The sequence below is a fragment of the Ictalurus punctatus genome, chromosome 21 (genome assembly GCF_001660625.3).
Source record: "Ictalurus punctatus breed USDA103 chromosome 21, Coco_2.0, whole genome shotgun sequence".
Classification (NCBI taxonomy): domain Eukaryota; kingdom Metazoa; phylum Chordata; class Actinopteri; order Siluriformes; family Ictaluridae; genus Ictalurus; species Ictalurus punctatus.
The window spans coordinates 6283153-6305785 of record NC_030436.2 but is presented as its reverse complement, the minus strand read 5'-3'; positions in this window follow the sequence as shown (position 1 = coordinate 6305785).

The window sequence follows — 22633 nt, the reverse complement described above, 5'->3', positions numbered from 1 at the left end:
GAAAAGGCTGTTTGATCAAATTTATGCACAGTCAGGAGCACAAGTAGGATATAAAAGTTGCTTTTTTGTTGTTGTTTTTTTTCTGAAATTACAGGATCTTCCTGAATACGACATTTCTTGTATAAATACTCATATGAATGATTGATGGATACATTTATTTGTATCCAGCTTGATAAATGAGGCCCAATGTTTTTGAACATGAAGTGACTGTATAATATGCTAGCAACAGAGTTATATGACTTGCATCTAACTTTATTCTAGTTTCTTAAGTGTTTTTACCCTGCGTGTTTCTGATTATAAAAAGACTGTCTGTCATCTGTACATGGTAATTAACCTGGCTAATAAACATTCCACCATCAACCAGATCACACCTTGGCTAGTGCATTATAGTTTGATCACAGAGGTGCGTCACACTGCAGTGAAGGGCATTGCATTTAAACATAAATACGAAATGGAAACATTTCCACAAGCAATGGGCAACTATGAATTAAAAGAAATAAAAATCCAGGCTACTGATAAAATGCTGAATATACACCAGTCAGTCATAGTAAATCAACCTGCATAATATTGTGCATGTTCCCCTTGTGGTACCAAAACAGCTCTGACCCTTCGAGGCATGGACTCCACAAGACCTCTGATGGTGTGCTGTGATATCTGGCACCAAGACCTTAGCAGCAGATCCTGTAAGTCCTGTAAGTTTGATGTGGGGCCTCCATGGATCAGACTTGTTTGTCCAGAACAGATGCTCAGATGCTCGATCAGATTGAGATCAGGGGAATTTGGAGGCCAAGTCAACACCTTGAACTCTTTGTCATGTTCCGTAAACCATTCCTGAACATTTTTTGCAGTGTGGCAGGTTGCATTATCCTGCTGAAAGAGGCCACTGCCACTGGGGAATACCATTGCTATGAAGGAGTGTGCTTGGTCTGCAACAATGTTTAGGTAGGTGGTACGTGTCAAAGTAACATCCAAATGAATTCTAGGACCCAAAGTTTCCCAGCAGAACATTGCCCAGAGTATCACACTTCCTCCGCTGGCTTGCCTTCTTCCCATAGTGCATCTCTTCCCCAGGTAAGCAATGCACACACACCTGGCTGTCCACATGATGTAAAAGAAAATGTGATTTGTCAGACCACCTTCTTCCATTGCTCCATGGTCCAGTTCTGATGCTCAAGTGCCCATTGTAGGCGCTGTCAGCAGTGGACAGGGGTCAGCATGGGCACTCTGACCGGTCTGTAGCAATGTAGCCCCATACAGAGCATGCTGAGATTCAGTGTGTGTTCAGACACCTATCTCTGTGTGTTCTATCATAGCCACCATTAAATTTTTTAGCAATTTGTGCTACAGTACCTCTTCTGTGGGATCAGACCAAACGGACTAGCCTTCACTCCCCAGGTGCATCAATGAGTCTTGGGTGCCCATGACCCATTTTGGTAGGTACTGCATACTGGAAATACCCCATTGCACACCCCACTGCACACCCCACAATGCTCTGACCCAGCTGTCTACCTGTCACAATTTGGCCCACGTCAAAGTCACTCACACTTATCCATTTTTATTGCTTCCATCACATCAACTTTGAAAACTGACTGTTCATTTGCTGTCTAATATATCTCACCCCTTGACAGGTGCCATTGCAATGAGATAATCAATGTTATTCACTTCACCCATCAGTGATTTTAAGGTTATGGTTGCTCGGTGTATGGTAATACTGTTGTCGATAAAACGCAAATTGAAGTCTCAAATCAGACTGTGTATTAAAATCTTATGCTAAGGTGTGAACAAACAAGCAAATCCCCTGAGGCCAGGCCAAGCAAAGCACATACAAGTTCAATGCAGATAAATTGTTCCCTGCCATTCGTGAATGTCAAAAGGACTGCATTTACAAATACGTCAGATACCACGAGACAACATTTTATCAACAAGCAAATGAACAGCATGTGATATTTCCAACACATTGTGCAGTATCAGCTCTGAATACTAATCATGCCAGACATGTGCAGAGGAGTTTTCACTCAATCAAGCTTTGATGCGGCGGCGAGGCCGTGGATAGTGAGAGAGTAGGATCGAATCAGAAAGAAAAAACAAGGATCAAAGTGAAAGAGCAGCCGAGTCAAATGTAATCTGTAAGTACACTGCTGTCTCAATCAAGAATAGACTCTGCTTTCTTTCTGAGCAATTTAGTTTTGTTAGGATGATCCAGATTGAAATCACATGCTGTGCGTTTCACATGGCTGCCTCTTGGAAAATTTGGTCATATTATAAATTCTGTCTCTTTCAAGAGGAAAATTAGTTCATCTTTTTCTGATTTAATAAAGTTGAACATATGAAGACAATACTGTACTGATGCACAGTTAACCATAGTTGTTCCTCATTACACACTCTTACAGAAAAAAATGAAAGGTATACAATTTTCCACAAAATTCCAATTTTCCACTTATACCAAATGTAGCTGATAAGACATGATTATTTTCCTGTAACAACTAGCTGTGATCCTTGCATAGGTTTTGGCTTGAGCCAGTAAAGATGAAAAAATTTTGGGTCACAGTCATTGAATATACTCACGTATTTACAGAAATAAGGCAGCCAAAAGTAATATTGAAGTAACTACATGAACTATGTAGTACTATGTATATTCTATTGCAGTGTAAAGTACACCGATTTGAAACACAGTACAAGATATAAGACAAAAATAGAGACTTGAAATATAACATTTGGAATTGCAGTGTTGAATGGCATGTGAAATTTGAGAAAACTTCCAATGGGCCCAGTCTTGTACAGCCACAGTAAGAGAAAAACACCTCACCTCCTGAGGTGAAATATAATCCCATGCTATTCGCTGACGTTCTGATAACCTAATAACATGTGTTCTGTCCTTTATCACACAGATCACCAACACTCGTCTTTAAGATAGACCTTTCTGACAAATTCAGCCTCAACTCTAATCGAACTGACGCCACATCATCAGTCTGCTTGATTAACCGGATCAGCTCTGCAGGATTCGGGCTGGAACTGAGCTCTCCAAGAACAGGCTTGGTGATTAGTACTTTATCAGTTCTTACCATAAGGTAGAAATAATTGCACTGAGCTTGGAGAATATTGTGGTGCTGTCTTGGTGGTAGATCAGCCTTTTTAAGCTTTAATATTTGCCATCTTATTTAGTTATGAGAGATCAATTTTAGAGCCTGACTTACCTCCAAAGCATGCATTTCACAAAAAATACATTAAAACACACACCAGCAAATAATTTCAAATTTTAATCACCATGATACACCATGATAAATGTGTAAAAGTGTGTGTAAACTGGATTTTCCCTTTAAATGCATCATCTCTGTGAGCGGGATGCCCAGGAGCAATATTACACTGCTGAGTCTCCTGATTACCTCCCCAGATGTGCCTCATAAACAAAGCAAAATGCCTAATTGTGCCTTCCTCAGTGCACACTAGCATAAAAATAAAGAGTGCTCACAAGAGTGTGAGGAAAAGCGTTTATTGCACATAAACCAGCCAGCTGTGAGCTGCGAATAGTTTCAGATTGTGCAGGATTACAGCGACACACATATATTGTATTGGAAAAAGAGTATTTTGAAGTGTACACTATGTAACCACAACTTGGTGTGCTTAACTGCATTAATAGTATGTGAAACTGAATAGGTTTACAATAATAAAGTTGGTAATAAATCCAAAATTTCATATCATGGTTCAAATGTATATTACCATATATACAATTTAATGAAAACCAGACCACAATTTAGTATTAAAAAGTCAAATATTGACATTTTGATCAATAATTGTGTTTATATAGCTAGCTAGCTAGACAAAGATAAAATGTTTATTTGTTAGGATTTATTTATCGATAGGAAAGTATTCCAGAAATGTTATAAATGAGTCTCAAATCCCTTACTTTAATCCATCAATCCTATATCTCATGATGCCACTTAAATAGGAACACCTGTACACCTGCTCATTCATGGATTTATCCTATCAATTAATCACATTGCAGCAGCAGAGCAATGCATAAAATCAAGCAGATAAAAGTCAAGAGTTTCAGTTAATCTTTACATCAAATAACACATATCTCAGAGGAGAACAGCTAGACTGGTTAATGCTGACAGGAAGTTTACAGTAACTCAAATAACAACTCTATACAATTGTGCTGAGCAGAAAAGCATCTCAGAACACACATGTCAAACCTTGAGGTGGATGGGCTGCAACAGCAAAAGACTACATTGGGTTACACTACTGTCAGCCAAGAACAGGAATATGCAGCTATGGTGGGCACAAGCTCACAGAAAGTGGACAGTTGAAGACTTTGGACTTTTTCCAATCGTCAACTACCCAGTTTGCTAATGAACAGAAAAAAATCCTTATTACCTCTAGCTCGTTTTGAAGAACGTTTCCGTTAATGCAAACCCACTTCTTGCATGAACCCAGATCATGCTGATTGATGATGTAAGGAGAACATGGATATTTTCTTTAAGCACAGGTCTGTCGTTAGAGGATCTTCATTGTATAATCTGAAATGGAGAACACATTATCACACACTCTGTTAAAGAAGTCGGCCAAGAGTTTATTGAAATTCTCATATAGCACAACAAGTAGTGATCTTACTAATAGTAAATATTTATCCAGAATACCACTTGGGTGGCTGGATCAAACTGAAAACCCACATTTCAAAAATCATGAGCACATATTATATTACAGAAATGCAGTACAGTTATAATATGAGTCACATAATAATCATAACAGTCTAACAACACAAATCTATAATAGACAGCTGAGTAATACAGCATCAAATGATCAAAAACACAAATTATCTTTTATTATTCAGATATAAACTGAGCAGTCATGCTGGCAGGGATGTAGAATCAGTCATCTGGAGTGTAATATAACAGAATATGTCAAAATATAACAGCACTGGGAGCTAAGTGTTGATGCAGATGGCAGCCACATGATACACAACAACACTGTCTAACCAAAGCATTCTCTCTCAGCCTTTCTAATTTTCCCCTGACCAAATGCAAAAGAAGAGAGAGAAGCATGGATGTCATATTTCCTTAGCTGGATGGTGGCCGATGGTGAAATCCTCCTTCCAAATTACCTGCTCGAAAGAGAACGAGACAGAATGATGACTGACTGAGGAGCCATGTGAGTATCCTTCATAAATTCCAAGGTGAAATACTGACAGTGAGAGAGGTGTCAGACACGGAGATGGAAAATGGAAGGCATATATGACAGTGTCGAGGAAGCTTGCCTTTCTAAAATGTTGCACACCATGTCAAGCTCGGACACATGTGCCTCTTTAACATCACCCATGGGGATGATTCATGATACTCCCTAGTATCCATAGGTGGCAGAAGAACATGTTTTGGGCTCATTTCTTACAATATGTAGTTTAATGTGTATAGAGGTGGACAAATCATAACTTCATTAGCTAGCACAAAGGGCAAGTGGAAGCTTCAATGTGGTTACAGAGGCCTAAACAGCTAGGCTAAAAAGTACTCTTGAGTGTTTTTTGTACTTGTACTTTTGTACCTTTTACTCAAATGTATGACAAACTAATTATGTGCATTAATACAGACTATACAGAATAAGTAAGTACTTGAATCATCAAAATGAAACATCATGTTTGCACCCTTAACAAAAAGTCTTTAGCTAACATTTTGGCCAAGAGCTGTGGATGTTTTTGCCTGACTACCATCTTCATTTCTCTCAACAAATTTCCTAATACACGGTGACAGCATGTGTTAGCATTATACAAGTGTTTTTGCAAGTTCTGTTCTGTATGGTTGTCACTATTTCCACAAGACATGGGAATTGGGGGTGCTGAGGGTATCTTTCAGGATTTCTATAACTGCAATTGTTATAATAATAATAATAATAATAATAATAATAATAATAATAATAATAATAATACCTCACACCTCCAGGGTTGGGGGTTTGAATCCTACCTCCACCCTGTGTGTGCAGAGTTTGCATATTCTCCTCATGCTTCAGGGGTTTCCTCCAGACTGATTGTAGGCTGATTGATATCTCTAAATTGTCCACAGTGTGTGAATGTGTGTGTGAGTGTGCCCTGTGATGGGTTGACACCCCATCCAGGGTGTCCCCAGCCTTGTGCCCTGGCATAGGCTCCAGGCTTCCCATGACCCTGTGTAGGATAATTGGTTCAGAAAATGGATGGATAATAATAATAATAATAATAATAATAATAATAATAATAATAATAATAATAACAGATAGATAGATAGATAGATAGTGTATATTACATGTATGCTGCTTAAAAATTTCAGCACCCCAATGTAAAACACATTTCTGCATCCCTGTAGATTAGAAATCTTTTCCTCAGTTTATGTTGTGTAGTGCAGTAGGTGGTAGGATTTGAAAAAGTTGAGTGCCAACTGCAAAGCGGTGCTTCCCACCACTGAGAAATACGTATACACATATGGCCAAACGTTTGTGGGCACATGACCATCATATCCATGTGTGGTTCTTCCTAAAACGCTTTCTCAAAGTTGGAAACACAAAATTGTGATTGTATATCTTTGTATGCTGTAGGATTAAAATTTCTCTTCGCTGGAAGTAACAGGCCCAAACCTGTTCCAGCATGACAATGCCCCTGTGCACAAAGAAAAGTCTATGAAGACATGGTTTACCAAGTTTGGAATGGAAGTGGCCTTTATAGAGCCCTGACCTCAACCCCATTGAACACCATTGGGATGAACTGTAATGTTGACTGCAATCCAGGCCTCCACACCTGACATCATTGCCTGATCTCTCCAATGCTATTGTGGCTGTATGAACACAAATCCCCACAGCCACACTCCAAAATCTAGTGGGAAGCCTTCCCAGAAGAGGGGAGGTTATTATAACAGCAAAGCAGGGACTGCATTTTGAATGGGATGTTCAACAAACACATACTGGTTTAATTGTCAGGTGTCTACAAACTTTTGGCAAAATGTTTTGTATGTCTGTACTTGGACTAGTGCAATCTTGGGTATAATATGCGTAAGCCTCAGCCTCACCAATCGCATGTTTATCCCATACAGCTTGTATTAAAACCCTGCTTCAACATTGCAGATCATATCATTTTGTTAATCTTGAATGAAGTCACCAATGAAGTTCAACCATTTAAAAGATGGTGGAATAACCTTCCGACGTTTTGAAGGATGATTGGAACAGGTACACAGAGGAGGGCTGGTTAGTTAGCATTAATATTGAATTGTTTAATGATTCGGACGACAGTCTGTATTCAACAATTTGTTTTAGATAATTAGAAACATTAGGCCCTGTGACATAGCGAATCCGTTACCATGACTGATACACTTTCCATTCAGGCGGGCCGACTTATGATTTAGGAGTCTTTTCCCCCAGTTTGAATTTTCCCTTCAATCACTGCACTGCAGTTGGCCCAAACCAAACAAACTGTCCAAGTGTTTACATAAAAGGCTTCATTAGAAGAGAATAACATTTGGAGGGCTTTTGTGAGCGTCTGTCAAGAGCATGTGAGGATTTATGAGGTCGGGTAATGAAAAAGATAGCACTGAGTGTCATCCAGTCCACGATGAGCCAATAACGCAGTATGAGTTAAGCAGCCTGGCAAAAAGCTGTTTCTAATAGCCATGATCGCACTGAAGGGCCATTATGGGGTTATCGACACTGCATTAATTCCCCACATGGCCGATGAGATTTACGATCCTCCACAAGAGGAGCTTCTGCTTATTTTCGTGAGTTGAAACATTTGGATGAAGCGAAATTATCCAGCTCTTCATGGTTTGGATCAGTTTGGAGAGGATTCAATGCTTTGTGGCTGGGTTTGTTCTCTGCCCTGCAGATTTCTAAGATATTGATGTCAGCCTTTTCTTATACTCATCTTCTCATTTCCAAGGGACGGATAAAAAGCAACTATACTACTGGAAAAACTGCAGCGAAAAGCACATCGATGGTCACAGAGCAATCCCTTATGCTTAACTAATGGGCTGGAAATAACAGCATGCACTCAACAAGTACAATAATAATGAGATCCAGCTAGCTGGTGACACGAAAGAGAGACAGAGTCACAGAAAAAAACAAGAGACAGAGAGAAAGAAAAATTGAGGCAGAGACAAAGAAATGAAAGGCAATGAAAGATGCAATGATATGGAAAGAGAGGCAGATGAAGATAAAGGAAGAGACAAGAGAGAGAGGATGGTGATAAACAGAGAGGAAGAGCATGCAAAGGACTGAGAAGGAGACAGACAGAGTGCAAGGCTGATAAGCAAGAAACAGAGAGAGAGAGATGGACAATGAAAGAGACGGAGAGACCAATAAAGCGAGAGAGAGAGGCAGAGAGACAAAGACAATGACAAAAAGCAGAGAGTCAGACAATGCAGAAATAGAGAGAGACAAATAAAGCAAGAATAAAACTGATAGAGAACAGAGTGAGAGAGAGAGAAAGGGAGAGAGAGAGAGCGCGATAATTGAATTTCAAAGACGCTTTATTACAAATTCTAAAACATTAACCAGTCAATTAACACATAATTAAACAAAAATAAATAGAAAAGACAAAAGTATCTTAAGAGGGATGCGAAACACAGGTTGTCTTTAATAACCTCACACAAAGCCTATAGCTACAAATTAACGGAATAGAAACAAGATCATTCGTGGCTTTAAAATATCGAAAATCAATTAAAATTCTAGATTTCACTGAACTGAAAAACACTGCTTCTAAATTACAACTCAAGTTATGTTCAATTTTGTGTTTTCTAGTGTTATAAATGGACTTTTTAGCTTGGCTGGTGTCTCTGAACATATTTAAAACCACAAACTGAAATTGCAACAAAAAAAGTTTCACCAAAACAACCGAATAAATTCTGTAACACAGTAAACAAAGGCTTTAGTCTAACACATTGCATAAATGCATGGAACACAGTTTCTCTCTTCAAACTAAATGGGCAATGATGACCAACACCAGGGTTTGAAATGGAAATAAAAGCATTAACTGCAATTGCACCATGTAAAAGTCTTCACTATAAGTCCCCTACATTCTTAGCTAATGGTGACTTATATAGAGCTCTCCATTCTGGTTTTGTTCCATCTGGAGGATGGTGCGCCAGGGTGTATCCACCCTATTATCTAAAAACTTTGTATTCAAGGATTTGGCACAGCTTTCGAAGCTTTTCCAGAAGCCGGCTCAGAATCAATTAATGTCAAATTTTCAGAATACAAAAAAAACACCTTTACACTCTTCTAAATTAGGCAATAACAACAGATTAGAAAAAGGATCTCTGCAGTTTGGAATGCATAATCCCTCTGAATTGTCCTCCAGCAGCATTCTTCTGCTGTGAGAGCAGACCTCCACTTTTCCAGAAGTTTAGCCACTATACGTGTTGAGTGAAGGCCTAAATGTCCAATAATCAACATTATTAAAGACAGTTCCTGCCAGCCGTGAGAGATGTCCAAGGGTTGTTACTCTAGAAGTGAGAAGAAATCCTTCAAGCACATGGAAGTGGCCTCCACGAGATATATCCAAGCGTGAACCATGAATTAAAGGTTCTCGTAGCAACCAGTGCAAGGAACTTGTACTGCTGGGTTTTTGCACTATTAATAAAGTCCAAACTTTGAAAAGATTACACTGAAAATTGGTAACTTAGACAAGTCCATCTTTTTAGGATTCAATCAGAACAAAGGCTTGTCCAGGCCTAAGCCTTCAAAATTCTGCAGAATTGCAAAGGCTATAGATTTCCAGACTTAGTCCACTGGTCCAGTCAGAAGTCTCTGTGCAAACTGACACCGAAAAGCTGCTGTTCTACTCTGTAAATGTATGAGTCCATATCCCCCTTCTTCCTTGGGCAGATACACAACAGCTTTTGGAACCCAGTGCAGGTTATCAAAAAAAAAAAAAATCAATTAAAATTGATTGTACTTTTAATCTGAGAGCTCCTTGTGTGACTGTGTCTAGCAGTTCAGCCAATAAGTTTTTCTTTTTATTAAAAGTTTCGAAATGGGTCAAATTTCCAGTATTATCAACAAGCCCCTGAAGTTCTACTAATTCGCTCTCTATTGTTTTCATTGAACAGGTTATATCTCTTGTGACGTTGCAAGTACATTCTTGGCACATTGTTAAATCTGTGCTTTTGCAATGTCCCACCACTGCGGTAAAGACTGGAAAGAAGATTTTGTAGTTCTACAATGATTCCAAAATGCTTCAAAAATATCTTTAAAATGCTTGTCACATAATAAACTGTTATTAAAATGCCAGTAGGCACTTTTTGGCTTAGTGGAGCTCAAAGACACAATGCACTGTATCAAACTATGATCAGAAAAGCTCACTGGAACAATTGAACAGCTTCTGAACAAACTAAGCTGATGTTTGAAGCCATAAAGTCTATCCAACCTCACTAACGAAATTAAGTTTTCATAAACATGAGACCATAAATATTGCCTTTGGGTGCCTTGAAAATGTCACCAAAAATCAATATTTGAATGAATCGTTTTCATGAAGGCATGTGAGGTTCAACATGATTTCTATCGAGGATGTGCTCAGTGCAATTGAAATCCTCACCGAAAAATAGTAAATCCTCAGGATTGCAATTACATAAAACATCACTCAGAGTATCTCAAAAATCATACTTTCCAACGTATTGGTTGGGACATACACACCGATAAAAATAATATAACGATTTTCAAACTGAACTATAACTTTTAAAAGTCTCCCGTTTATAATCTATTCTACCTGTTAAAAACAGTGAATAAAATTCTTGGAAAATAAAATAGCAACTCCAACACTGGTTGAGGGCAAATGACTTAAAACAGATAAACCATTAAATTATCTTCCCCAATCAAAAGTATTTAATATATCACTGTGTGTTTCTTGAGCAAACAAATCATCAGTTTTCTTCTATTTAATGATCTCAAATAATTGAAATATTTTCCTAATCTCTCTAGCCCCATTCACATTTAGAGAAACGACAAAAATTTATCCCATAAATGAGAAATGAAAATACCATAACAAGCATAGCCAAAGGAAAAAAAATGCACACAGAGGTGATATTTAGGTATTATCATTACTAACACTGAGCCCTGATTGGGCATTAAGTTTGGGAAGAATTTTCTTCATTCAATAGACTTCCTGGTTAGTAAAACCTCCAACACTCCTAAAAGCCTTTGCTTTCTCAATAAAATCATACCACATCGAGGAAATATTCTTCAACTCTAACTTTTCTTGCATTTTTTGTCACTTTGATAAAGGACATAATATCCTCCCCAGTGTAAACCCAGCTGGGAAATCCACTCTGAGGTCAACTACATGAAACGTTACATTCAGAGAAGTCACTGTTACTCTCTGTATCAATCTGACTCGAGTCACAATTATCCATTCTTTTTGTCTGTTTGTCAATATGTTGTTGCTTTAGTCATCTCTTCTGAAGCGTTTTAAAAGCACAATCATCTGAATCCATCAATGAACAGTGATATTCTGCTCTATATTGGCTGAATGAAGCTGCTAGACAGCTGTAGCAAGGCCATCACTGTTTTGCAACTCATTCGCCTGACCTGCTGACCGAACACTCACTGCGGGTGCTTTATCTTTCTCCGCCAAAGCGGCAGCAACACTCTCCCCTTCAGTCGGCTTATCTGACAGCATTACTTCTGTTAGTATTTCAGCATCTGTTATTGCTATACCGGTTTTTGAACCGAACTTGTTCCAGGCAGCTCAACAACAGTATGCAAAACAGAGGTGGTATTCTGCATCTCTTCATCACGTACATGGTCCTTTTTCTCACCATCAGCCTGTGGTTGACTTTTATCAGGCTTATTCAATTTGGCCGGACAAGCACAGATAACGTGCCTTGTTTCACCACAACGAAACATCTCATAACATTTGCTGTGGCAAAACTGACATAATTAAACTCGTCATGACGAAAATTTAAAGACAGATGCAATTCATCCAGGTTATCTTGTAGAATCATATAGACGTAACGCCTAAGTGACACAACACACTTCAAATGCAGGGACTTACACCCAATTGTAATCATCTTAATAGGAGAAACTACTTTGCCATAACGAGAGAGCATTCTGGTCAGAACTTCATTTGAAATGCAAGGAGGCACATTAGAAAGCGGGAGCACCGAAGTAAAAATGCCATTAACCACTATCCCACTTTCTACCAGCTGGTTCGCTAAATCATTTGTCTTCACAAACACAACAATAACGCTGTTCATATGAGACGTGGACAGAATGTTCTCAGGCCCAATCACTTCTCCTACAGCCAGGCTACATTCTTCTACACTTCCAGTTGAGTCTATTTTCACACCATGATGCCACGTCAGCCGTGCTCCCAGTACCAAACTGGGAGCAGAGGCCCTTGTATATCATACAGCTCCTTGCCCTTCCAACTAATTTCACAAAACAGCTGAATTAAAACCACCAAGAAACTAATACAAAAAAAAAGGATAGAAAATGTAGAACACTCATACGTGGCACACAGGCTAAATGTTCACACTCAAAGCTCCGCCCACTCACTCAGCACATGCATAGAGAGAGAGAGAAAGAGAGAGAGAGAGAGAGAGAGAGAGAGAGAGAGGCAGAAAGACAGAGAGACAAAGACAATGACACAAAAAAGCAGAGAGTCTGACAATGCAAAAAATATAGAGAGACGAATAAAGCAAAAAGCAAACCGAGACTGAGAGAGATAGAAAACCGAGAGAGAGAGAGAGAGAGAGAGAGAGAGAGAGAGAGAGAGAGAGAGAGAGAGAGAGAGAAATCAAGCTGCAGAGAGACAGACAAGGCAGGAAGCAAAGACAGTGAAAGACAGACAAAGCTTTAAACAAAGAGACAGAGACAATGACAAAAAAAGAAGCAGGGATAGACAGACAAAGCAAGAAATAGAGAAACGTAAGAAGCAGAGAAAGAGAGAGAGAAAGAGACAAATAAAGCAGCAGAGAGACAAAGCAAGAAACAGAGACATACAACATGAAGCTGAAAAATAGACAAAGCAAGAAACGGAGAGACAGAGAAAGCAAGCAGCAGAGACACACAAAGCAAAGAAGAAGAGAGACAGAGAAGCATGGTAAGTACAAGAAGAAACAGTCAGAAGGAGACATTAAGAGACAGAAACAAATAGACAAAGCAAGAGGCAGTGAAAAAAAGAACTAAATTGTTATAGTGATTCCAGTTAGATTGATGTATTTTTTGACATTTGAACTCAGTAGTTAAACTATTTACCTGTGCATTTTGTAAGTACATAGTTACCATAGCTACTCGACCCCGTTCATCAATACAAGGGAACACTGAAGGACATTGACAGGGTCACGTCATTAACGTGAGTGGCTGCTGCACTGGTATGAGATGAGTGCAATCAGGCGCAGCAATTTTACTGGGAGCTGCCAAAAAGAAAATCTTTAGCCAACAGGTTAGTGATTATAGTTTATCTTACATTCAATCACAGCAAATCCAGCAAACCTGCTCACAGAAGTTACAATTCCTACAAATTTAGTGTGATATTAGGTTGAAAATCCAAAACAAACAGCAAGTCTGAATCCAGCAGATTACAACAAACGTCCACTTACTTTTCTTTTTTGATTTAACTGCATCTTTCTGAACTCCTGGTCATGGTGTGTCACAGGGCAGAGTAACACACACAAAGGGCAGCACTATCTACCCTCTTCTACATACATGAGCTCACAGATGCTCACAATAGGCTAGTGTCTCTGTGATTGACCAGCAAGAGACAGAGACAGGGAAAGAGAGGCCAAGGGTCTTGGACTCCTAGCCACAGACGGCTGTGTCATCATCAGGATTCAAACTCATGATCTCCGGAGGATAGTGTAATCGCTTTTCTGCCATGCCCTTTGGGAGCCCTTACTTTTTCTTTCATTTTCTTCCTAAATGTACTTACATTTACATTTACATTTATTCACTTAGCAGATGCTTTTATCCAAAGTGACTTACAAATGAGAAAGATACAAGCAAAGCAATATATCAAGCAGAGAACAATACAAGTAGTGCTACCATACAAGATCTATTAATTGAGTTCCAGAAGAAGGAAAGTGCACAGAGTAGAGGTGTAAATGCAATTTTTATTTTTATTTTTTTATTATTTATTATTATTATTATTATTATTATTATTATTATTATTATTATGAGTTGGTTAGGTGTTCACGGAAGAGGTGGGTCTTTAGCTGGTTTTTGAAGATGGTGAGAGATTCTGCGGTCCGGATTGAGATTGGAAGTTCATTCCACCACTGAGGAACAGTTAGCGTGAAGGTTCTGGAAAGGGACATTGCGCCACGCTGAGTTGGAACTGCTAAACGTTGGTCGCTAATCGATTGCAGATTGCGAGAGGGAACGTAGGCCTTCAGGAGAGAGTTGAGGTAGGAGGGTGCTGTTCCTGACAAGGTCTTGTAGGTGAGCATCAAGGCCTTGAACTTGATGAGGGCAGCTACAGGAAGCCAGTGGAGGGAGATGAAGAGGGGTGTGACATGGGTTCTCTTGGGCTGGTTGAAGACGAGGCGCGCTGCAGCATTCTGAATCATCTGAAGAGGTTTGATGGAGCTGGCTGGGAGGCCTGAAAGCAGTGAGTTGCAGTAGCCCAGTTTAGACATAACAAGAGCCTGGACTAGTATCTGTGTAGCCTGTTCGGTGATGTAGGGTCGGATTTTCTTGATTTTGTAAAGGATGAACCTACAGGACCTTGCAGTGCTTCCTAAAGACCCCTACAGATTCCAGGTCTTCCTGGACATTCCCAAGCCAACTGTGAGTTATAATCTCTCCAGTGGGTCTCTCTCCAGGATGCCATACAGTGGGGCAGTGGTAGCTCAGTGGTTAAGATGTTAGACAATTGATTGGATGGTTGTGAGTTCAAATACCAGCACTGCTAATCTGCCACTGCTGGACCCTTAACTAGACCCCTCAAATGCTCAGTTTTATAAATGAAATAACTGTAAGTCTCCCTGGATAAGGGTGTCTGTCAAAATAATGTCATAAAGGTAAATGATGTACCTGAAACAGCTCTAGCTGTAACTGTGAGTTATAATCTCTGTAGTGGGTACCGGAGTCTCTCTCCAGGGGGTGTCCTTGTTTGGTGTCAAAACCACCTCAACTGGCTCCTCTAAATTCAAAAGAGCAGTAATTCTACTCTGAGGTGCTCCCAGATTATCGAGTTAGTCATTAGCCATCCATCCATTTCATGTACAGCTTATTCTACACAGAGACACAGGGAGCCTATCCCTGGGAACTTGGGGTACAAGAGGCACCCGGGATGGTGCAGAGCACGCACACACACACACACACACACACACACACACACACACACACACACACACACACACACACACACACACACACATAACCATTCACACACTACGGACGATTTAGAGATGCCAATTTGCCAGAGTGCATGTCTTTTGACTGGGGTGGAAGCAGGAGTACATGGAGGAAACTCTTAAAGCATGGAGAGAAATGCAAATTCCATGCATACTGGGCATAGGCAGGGAATCGAACCCCCAACCCCGGAGGTACGAGGCAAAAGTGCTAACCACTATACCATAGACTAATAAAACACTGAGGAACTAACTTGTTGCATGTTTTGTCACATTAAATGTAACTATAAATGGATAAAAAATATGACCTGTCATTCTTATAATTATGACGTGCAAAAATATCATCACAATCATTGGCAAATTCATGTGGTATAAAAGGAATAAATCACTTCGAGACATTCTGATATTGAAAAATAAGTCATTAAATTTGGGGACCACATCACACCACTCTATCATTGTTTACTTTCCTATCTTAACATCATGACAAGCCGGTACTTTACTGGGGAAAATTCTCCAACCAAAAGCATTTTGGAATATAAAACGATTTTTGATGATTTTCTTTCTTGAGGCCAGGATCCTGTGTTGTATCACACAGGATCCTATGTTGTATCACACAATTGGAATAATTCCAAGATATCTAGCTTAGCTTAAACCTGCTAAACTGAATACAAACTCCAATTTACCTCTATATTTATCGCTATATTGATGTTTCAAATCAACAGTACCTTTCCTTAAAAAAAACCTGTTCAGTGTTTTCAGTTTAATATTCAAACCTATTCTAAGTACAATTCCATATTTAGCCAGCTAATATATGTTAGCCCTTTAAGTAATGGATCTAAATTGGGTAAATTGGGTCAGGCAATGAGCATGCAAAAATGTTTCATGCCTTACATATTACCAAAATATCCCTAATCCTAATGTAGCCCGATAAATTTTAAATTAGAAACAGGCACACAGAAAGAACATCATCCTGCCCTCTGTAGAGTTAGGGTAGAAACTCGGCAGTCTCTTCTGGTCCTGCATGACGGGTGTCTCAAAGAGATGTCGCTGACATCAAAGCCAGCAAGACTATAAGTATTCCCTGTTCTTGGGTTTTTCAACTCAGAACTGTAGGCCTAAAAACAGGCTTGTTGTCTCACAATGTCATTATCACAGGCATAAGATGGACAGGCTTGGCTTTCTTCAAAATGTCAAATCCCAGGGCGGGAAAATGCAGGTTGTCTTTTGAGAAAAATCAAGGCCAAGTACTCTTACACAAGCAGCCGGCAATTTGAAGGGAGAGCTGAAAGCAATTCATGGCCATTAAAAAAAGCTATACACAGTTTGAATCCGCATTATCAAAAGGAAACGAGGGAAAGCTGACAATAGGAGAGCAAGACTTAATTTGTTTTTAAATCAGCGCATTACTTTCCTCTTTACGTGTTAAGGGCCTTTGAGAGAGCGTGCTCTTAAATCAAACAGCATCTGCTATAATCTTCTACCCCACGCTAGATTGGATTTGCACACTTTTTTTTTTTTTTTAAGAGTCCTCCTATAACCTTGTTTTTATTTCATTTTTGTCAAATATTTTTCAGATTTTTGGATACATTGTATCTAGGACATATAATATAAATATCAAAACACAGCAGGAAAATGTTTATTCCATTTTGTTTGTCCACTCACAACCATTGAATTATATGAATATTAGCTCCACTCACTCAGCACAATCACATCATGTCAAAGCTTGTTTGTATGATATACCGTACAAATCAATTTTCTTTATAAACCTTATTAGAAACCATATTAACTAGAATGGAAACACAGTAAATCACATTGAATATTTACAACAATTTTCAAAAATCATAAAACATTCAAAAATACATTCACGTCCATTCCTAATTTAGGTTTTACTTGAGCTTTTTATACCGAAAAACAGAATAATCCAGGTGTGTAACCTGGCCTGGGCACAAATTTTTTCTTAAACCCTGAATAATTCTCCACTTGGAGTGGTTTGTCACTACGTAACTGAACGTCAGTAAAAGAAGACGGCGGTGTTGTAATTTTACATCTTCAGTGAACAGAGGCAAGACCAATCAGACAGGGTTTACAGGAAATACGTGGAAACACTCGCGTCATATTGGCTGCCACTCTCAATTCTGCCAAACGCTAGCTCACAGTCAGCGTGAGGAAAAATGGATATACGCTGTACACATAAAGTGTTTTATTTATTTATTTATTTATTTTGATGATTACGTCTTACAGCTCATGGAAATCAAAAATCCAGTATCTCAAAATATTCGAATAAAGAATGTATGATACAGAAATGTCGACCTGAGAAGAGCTCTAATCAGCTAATTAACTCAAAACACCTGAAAAGGTTACCTGAGCCTTTAATCTATCAGTCTGGTTCAGTACACACAACCACAATCTGTTTTCAGATGAAAGTAAATTTTGCATTTCATTTGGAATTCAACGTCCCAGAGATATTTCACTTTATGTGTAATGAATCTAGAATATATGAAAGTTCCACTTTTTGAATTAAATTATGGGAAAAAATGAACTTTTTCACGATATTCAAATTTTCTGAGATGCACCTGTATACCTTGGTTGGGATGTCATTCGATCACAAAGTAAATGCATGTTATTAAAGCAAGGCACTACAGGATAAATTGTTTAAACAACAGATATCACAATCAGTCAGTTGATTGCTGATGTTCCTACAAGTATTTATTTTTATTTATTTTTTTAATGTATTCTAATTGCTTGAGATACACCTGTATTCCTGCCATATCCACCCCAACCCTGACCTGTAGTAAGTACCGAAGATTAGTATAAACCAACTCGTATTAAAGCTTAAGACATGTTTAGGTAAATTAAATGGTTGGAGATGAAATATGAACAGTGCAAAAAATAAGTGAGCAAGGGAATTTACACTCACTTTCCCCTTTATTAGGAACGCCCATACACATTCATGCAGTTATCTAATCAGCCAATCATGTAGCAGCAGTGCAATGCCAAAAAAAAACGGGTTTCCTTCTGAGTCTGGTTCCTCTAAAGGTTTCTTCCTCTTAACATCTTAGGGAGTGTTTCCTCACCACCGTCACGACCGGCTTGCTCAATTGGGATAAATTCACACATTTAAAATCTGTATCTCGTGTTTATATTTTTCTGTAAAGCTGCTTTGAGACAATGTCCATTGTTAAGAGCGATATACAAATAAACTTGAATTGAATTGAATTAAACCTCATAGACATCTACTAATTTCAAGCTTAAAATTGTCTGATTATTTAAGAAATAGGTAATTTTGATTCTTTCTAGAAATAAATGCCTGAAATAAGCAAAATTATCATCTTATATTTGTTTAAAAATAATCTAATTAAGGGAAATATTCTTTGAATTTAATTGGTACAGTCTAACTCAGACTAAAATTGACACATTTGGTTCACTTGCTATTTGGTTTAGTTTAGTTTCACACTGTACATATTTTAATGAAAAAAAAACAAACAAACACATGTTGGCTGAGGGATGGGTAGGGCTTAAAATTTACTTACTCTTTCATTTGCTGGTCAAAAAAAAAACTTGGAAAACAACCCTTTCACATGTGTGCACAGCAATTCGCCCAAGCATGGAGAACACATGGCTGGCACCAAACAAATTACTACATAATATTACTATATACGATAAATAACTACTTAAAATGTGTATGCATCTAACTTTTTCAGATATCCAGAACACATCACACACTGTATCTGCAGCACTACAACTCTGTCCTTTGGCTAAGTTTAGCTCATATGTCCATACGACAAAAACTAGTGGAAAGCCTTCCCAGAAGAGTGGAGGTTATTATAACAGCAAAAGGGGGATTAAATCTGGAATGGGATGTTCAACAAGCACATACTTCTGGCCATATAGCATATATAAGATACAATACTTTAAGCCAGTTATAACTAAGCTCTGAGGGATCACAATGAGCACAGCTGGACAGTGTAAGTTCTGCTTATTCAAACCATTATCACAGCTATTTGCACACGTATTCATCATAAAATCGATGGAACGGAAGTCAGTGCAGATGGCCTACAGAGCCTTCTCTATCGTAGAATCTGCAGCAGATGTGGAGACGTGTCACATCCAATATCACATGCACAACGTCAGCAAAAGTACGTGAAATCAGATCACACTCAGCCCATGACCCTGAGGAACCCCGATGAAATCCTGTCTCCATCGCTGCGTGGAACCAAAGACGCTCTGATGCTGACAGCTGGGTGCTCACACGCACAGTACAGCTACATGCAGCACACATTCAAAGCTGATGTTTATTTCACCTTGATCTTCAGAGGAACAGAAAGTGTGGAGGAAAAAAAAAGTTTGATGACACAGTATAGGGCTGTACATGAATACGAATACATTATTCAGATCATGTGATCTATACATATACAAATACAGATATGAATAGGAGGCATATTTAAAACAAAACAAAAACAAAGCTTGCTGGGGAGGTTCAGATGGCATGGTTAAGACTAAAGGTGCCCACTGGGATTGGAATCTCATGGGACACAACACAAAGGTTTTTACTTTTATGTGTACGCAAGCAGTTGGTCAGATATGAAGCTCATGGGACAAAGAAAGTGAACATAAATGTGACTATGCACATTGCAGGATGCATTTAGAGCAGTGGTCACCAACCGTCTTCCTTGAGATCTACCTTCCTGCAGGTTTCATCTCTAACCAAAATCTAATACACCTGTTTTAATTGATGAAAAAATTCTTATGTCAATGATTAGATGGTCAAGTGGGCACGATCATGGTTGGAGCTAAAGTCTTCAAGAAGGTATATCTCCTGGAACAGGGTTGGTGACTTCTGCTTTATTGGTGAATTGCTTTATTGGTGACTATTGCTTTATTGGTGAATACTGCATTCTTTCATTATTAGTAACTACCTGCTCAGGGGCTTTAAATTAGGCTATTAGTTTTACTAGTAACTTAGAAAATTTCACATGGTAGTACAAAACAAAAATAATCACTCTGCAGGGATTAAAAACAGTCCATCTCTAGTTGAGACAAATTATTAACTTGAATGATATAGCTGAGGTTGAGGAACTGTCTTAATTCACACACTATGCTGACATTTCTACCATATTTATCTTTTTAACCAAAAAAATGTACCCAAAAAACAACCCACCTTCCTGGTTTAGGCCACACCCACTTGGGGGTTAAATCCAGATACATATATTTGGAACACTAAACACAGACAGATACAGGTGAATTAGAGTGGCATTACATTACACCACCAATGCAATAATATTACAAGGAATCTTTTAACATACATAATGGAGACTATAAACAAATTTTACATGAAACTGAGGTTAAAAAAGTTCTGATCATCAAATAACTTCTATTCACCAAGAATTCCTAATAAGGGAAGTAAATTTTTCTATTTACTGTTGATCCATTCATCCTTTTCCAACTCCTATACAATCCAAATCAGTAAAATTGGCTCAAAATAGATTGTAACTATTACAGGTGTATTTGTGATGTACAGAATTAAATGAAACCAAAAATGGATCTGGAACCAAATATTTAAAATAACTATAGATATTTGCGTTTATTCTCTCTCTCTCTCACACACACACACAATGATTTTACTGAACAATAAACAATCATTCATTCATCCTGAGTAAGCACTTTATCTTGATCATGGTTACATTGGATCCAGCGTCTATCGTTGGGAAAAGTGGGCGAGAGTATGGAATACAACCTGGACTGGACACTAGTCCATCTCAGGGCACCGTACACACACGCACACACACAACTATAGACAATTTAGGACAGCCCATCCACCTACACTATATAGTCAAATGTTTGTAGACACCTGATCATCACACCCATATGTAGTTCTACCCCAAACTGTTGCCAAAAAGTTGGAAGCATTCAATTGCATAGAACATATTTGTATGCTTTAACATTAAAATTTCCCTTCACTGGGGGAAACAACCTGTACAAACCTGTTCTAGAATAGCAAGCAAGGACCTTGTGTACAAAGTGAGCTCAATGAAGACATGGTTTACCAAAGTTGGAGTGGAAGAACTTGAGTGTCCTTCACAGAGTTCTTACCTCAACCCCTCTGAACACCTTTAGGATTAACTGGAACACCAACTTCAACCCAGGCCTCCTCACCCAACATCAGTGCCTGAGCTCACTAACGCTCATGTGGGTGAATGAACACAAATCCCCACAACCACACTCCAAAATCTAGTGGAAAGACTTCCCAGAAGAGTGGAGGGTATTATAAGAGTAGAAGTAGGGACTAAATCTAGAATGGGATGTTCAAACAGCACATATAGGTGTGATTGTCAGGTGTCCACATACTTTGAGGTTACAAACCAGTGAGGTTACATTTACATGGATGGAAAGACAGAAAACCTACGCAAGACTAATCAATACATTGTAATGTTAATAATTAAATTAAATATGTGGTTTCCTTCCACCTCACAAACACTGGGAGAACATGGGAAACTCTATACAGACAGTAACCTGTACTAGAAATCGAACCAGGGATGCTGGAGCTACCCACATTATTGTGTAGAAGTATGTAATAATACCAATACGGGTATCCAGTGGTTAAGATTCTGTGCTAGTGACCAGAAGTCTCGACACCAACACAGAAACACTGTAGCGCCCTCATGTCCATGCTTGGATTAAATTGACTTGTGTCTTGCCGAAGAGTAAATACTGTAAGCAGCAACGAGGACACAATTTTTGGTGAGAACAATTTTTAATACAAGAGTCCAACATACAGTGTCCAGTGACAAATTAAAATCAATGCTATTAAACACAGAAAGAAAACAATCATCTCTGCACTCAGGCATTTATTACACCCCCTTGTCTTGATTAGAAGATGTGGTCATTAACCGGAAGGCTTCACAAAGTGTGAGCAGTCTCCCTGATTCTGCTTTTAACTCCATCAATTATTGTTGGCTATCCGTGCCTTGATTCAAGTCTTAGTCTCTCTCTCTCTCTCTCTCACACACACACACACACACACAATCATCATCTCTCAGGTGTTCCAATTAAATTTAGAGTAAAAATGGAGCAAAATTAAATCACACTCAGGGCAGGCTAAAAATGAGTATTACAGCAGAGAACTCTAGCTTATGCAACACACCTGGGGCAAAGGAAAAGTATAAAAAGCAGCAGGGAAAAATAAATATACAGCTAGAATTTTCCCCCGGATACACTACTATGCATACAGATTAAAAATTGTTGTTGTTTTAGAAAGCAAATCAGCAACCGCACTGTAATCTCATCTGATGTAGGCTAAAATTTTTCCTTTCCCCCCTCCATGTTAAGCTAAAAAC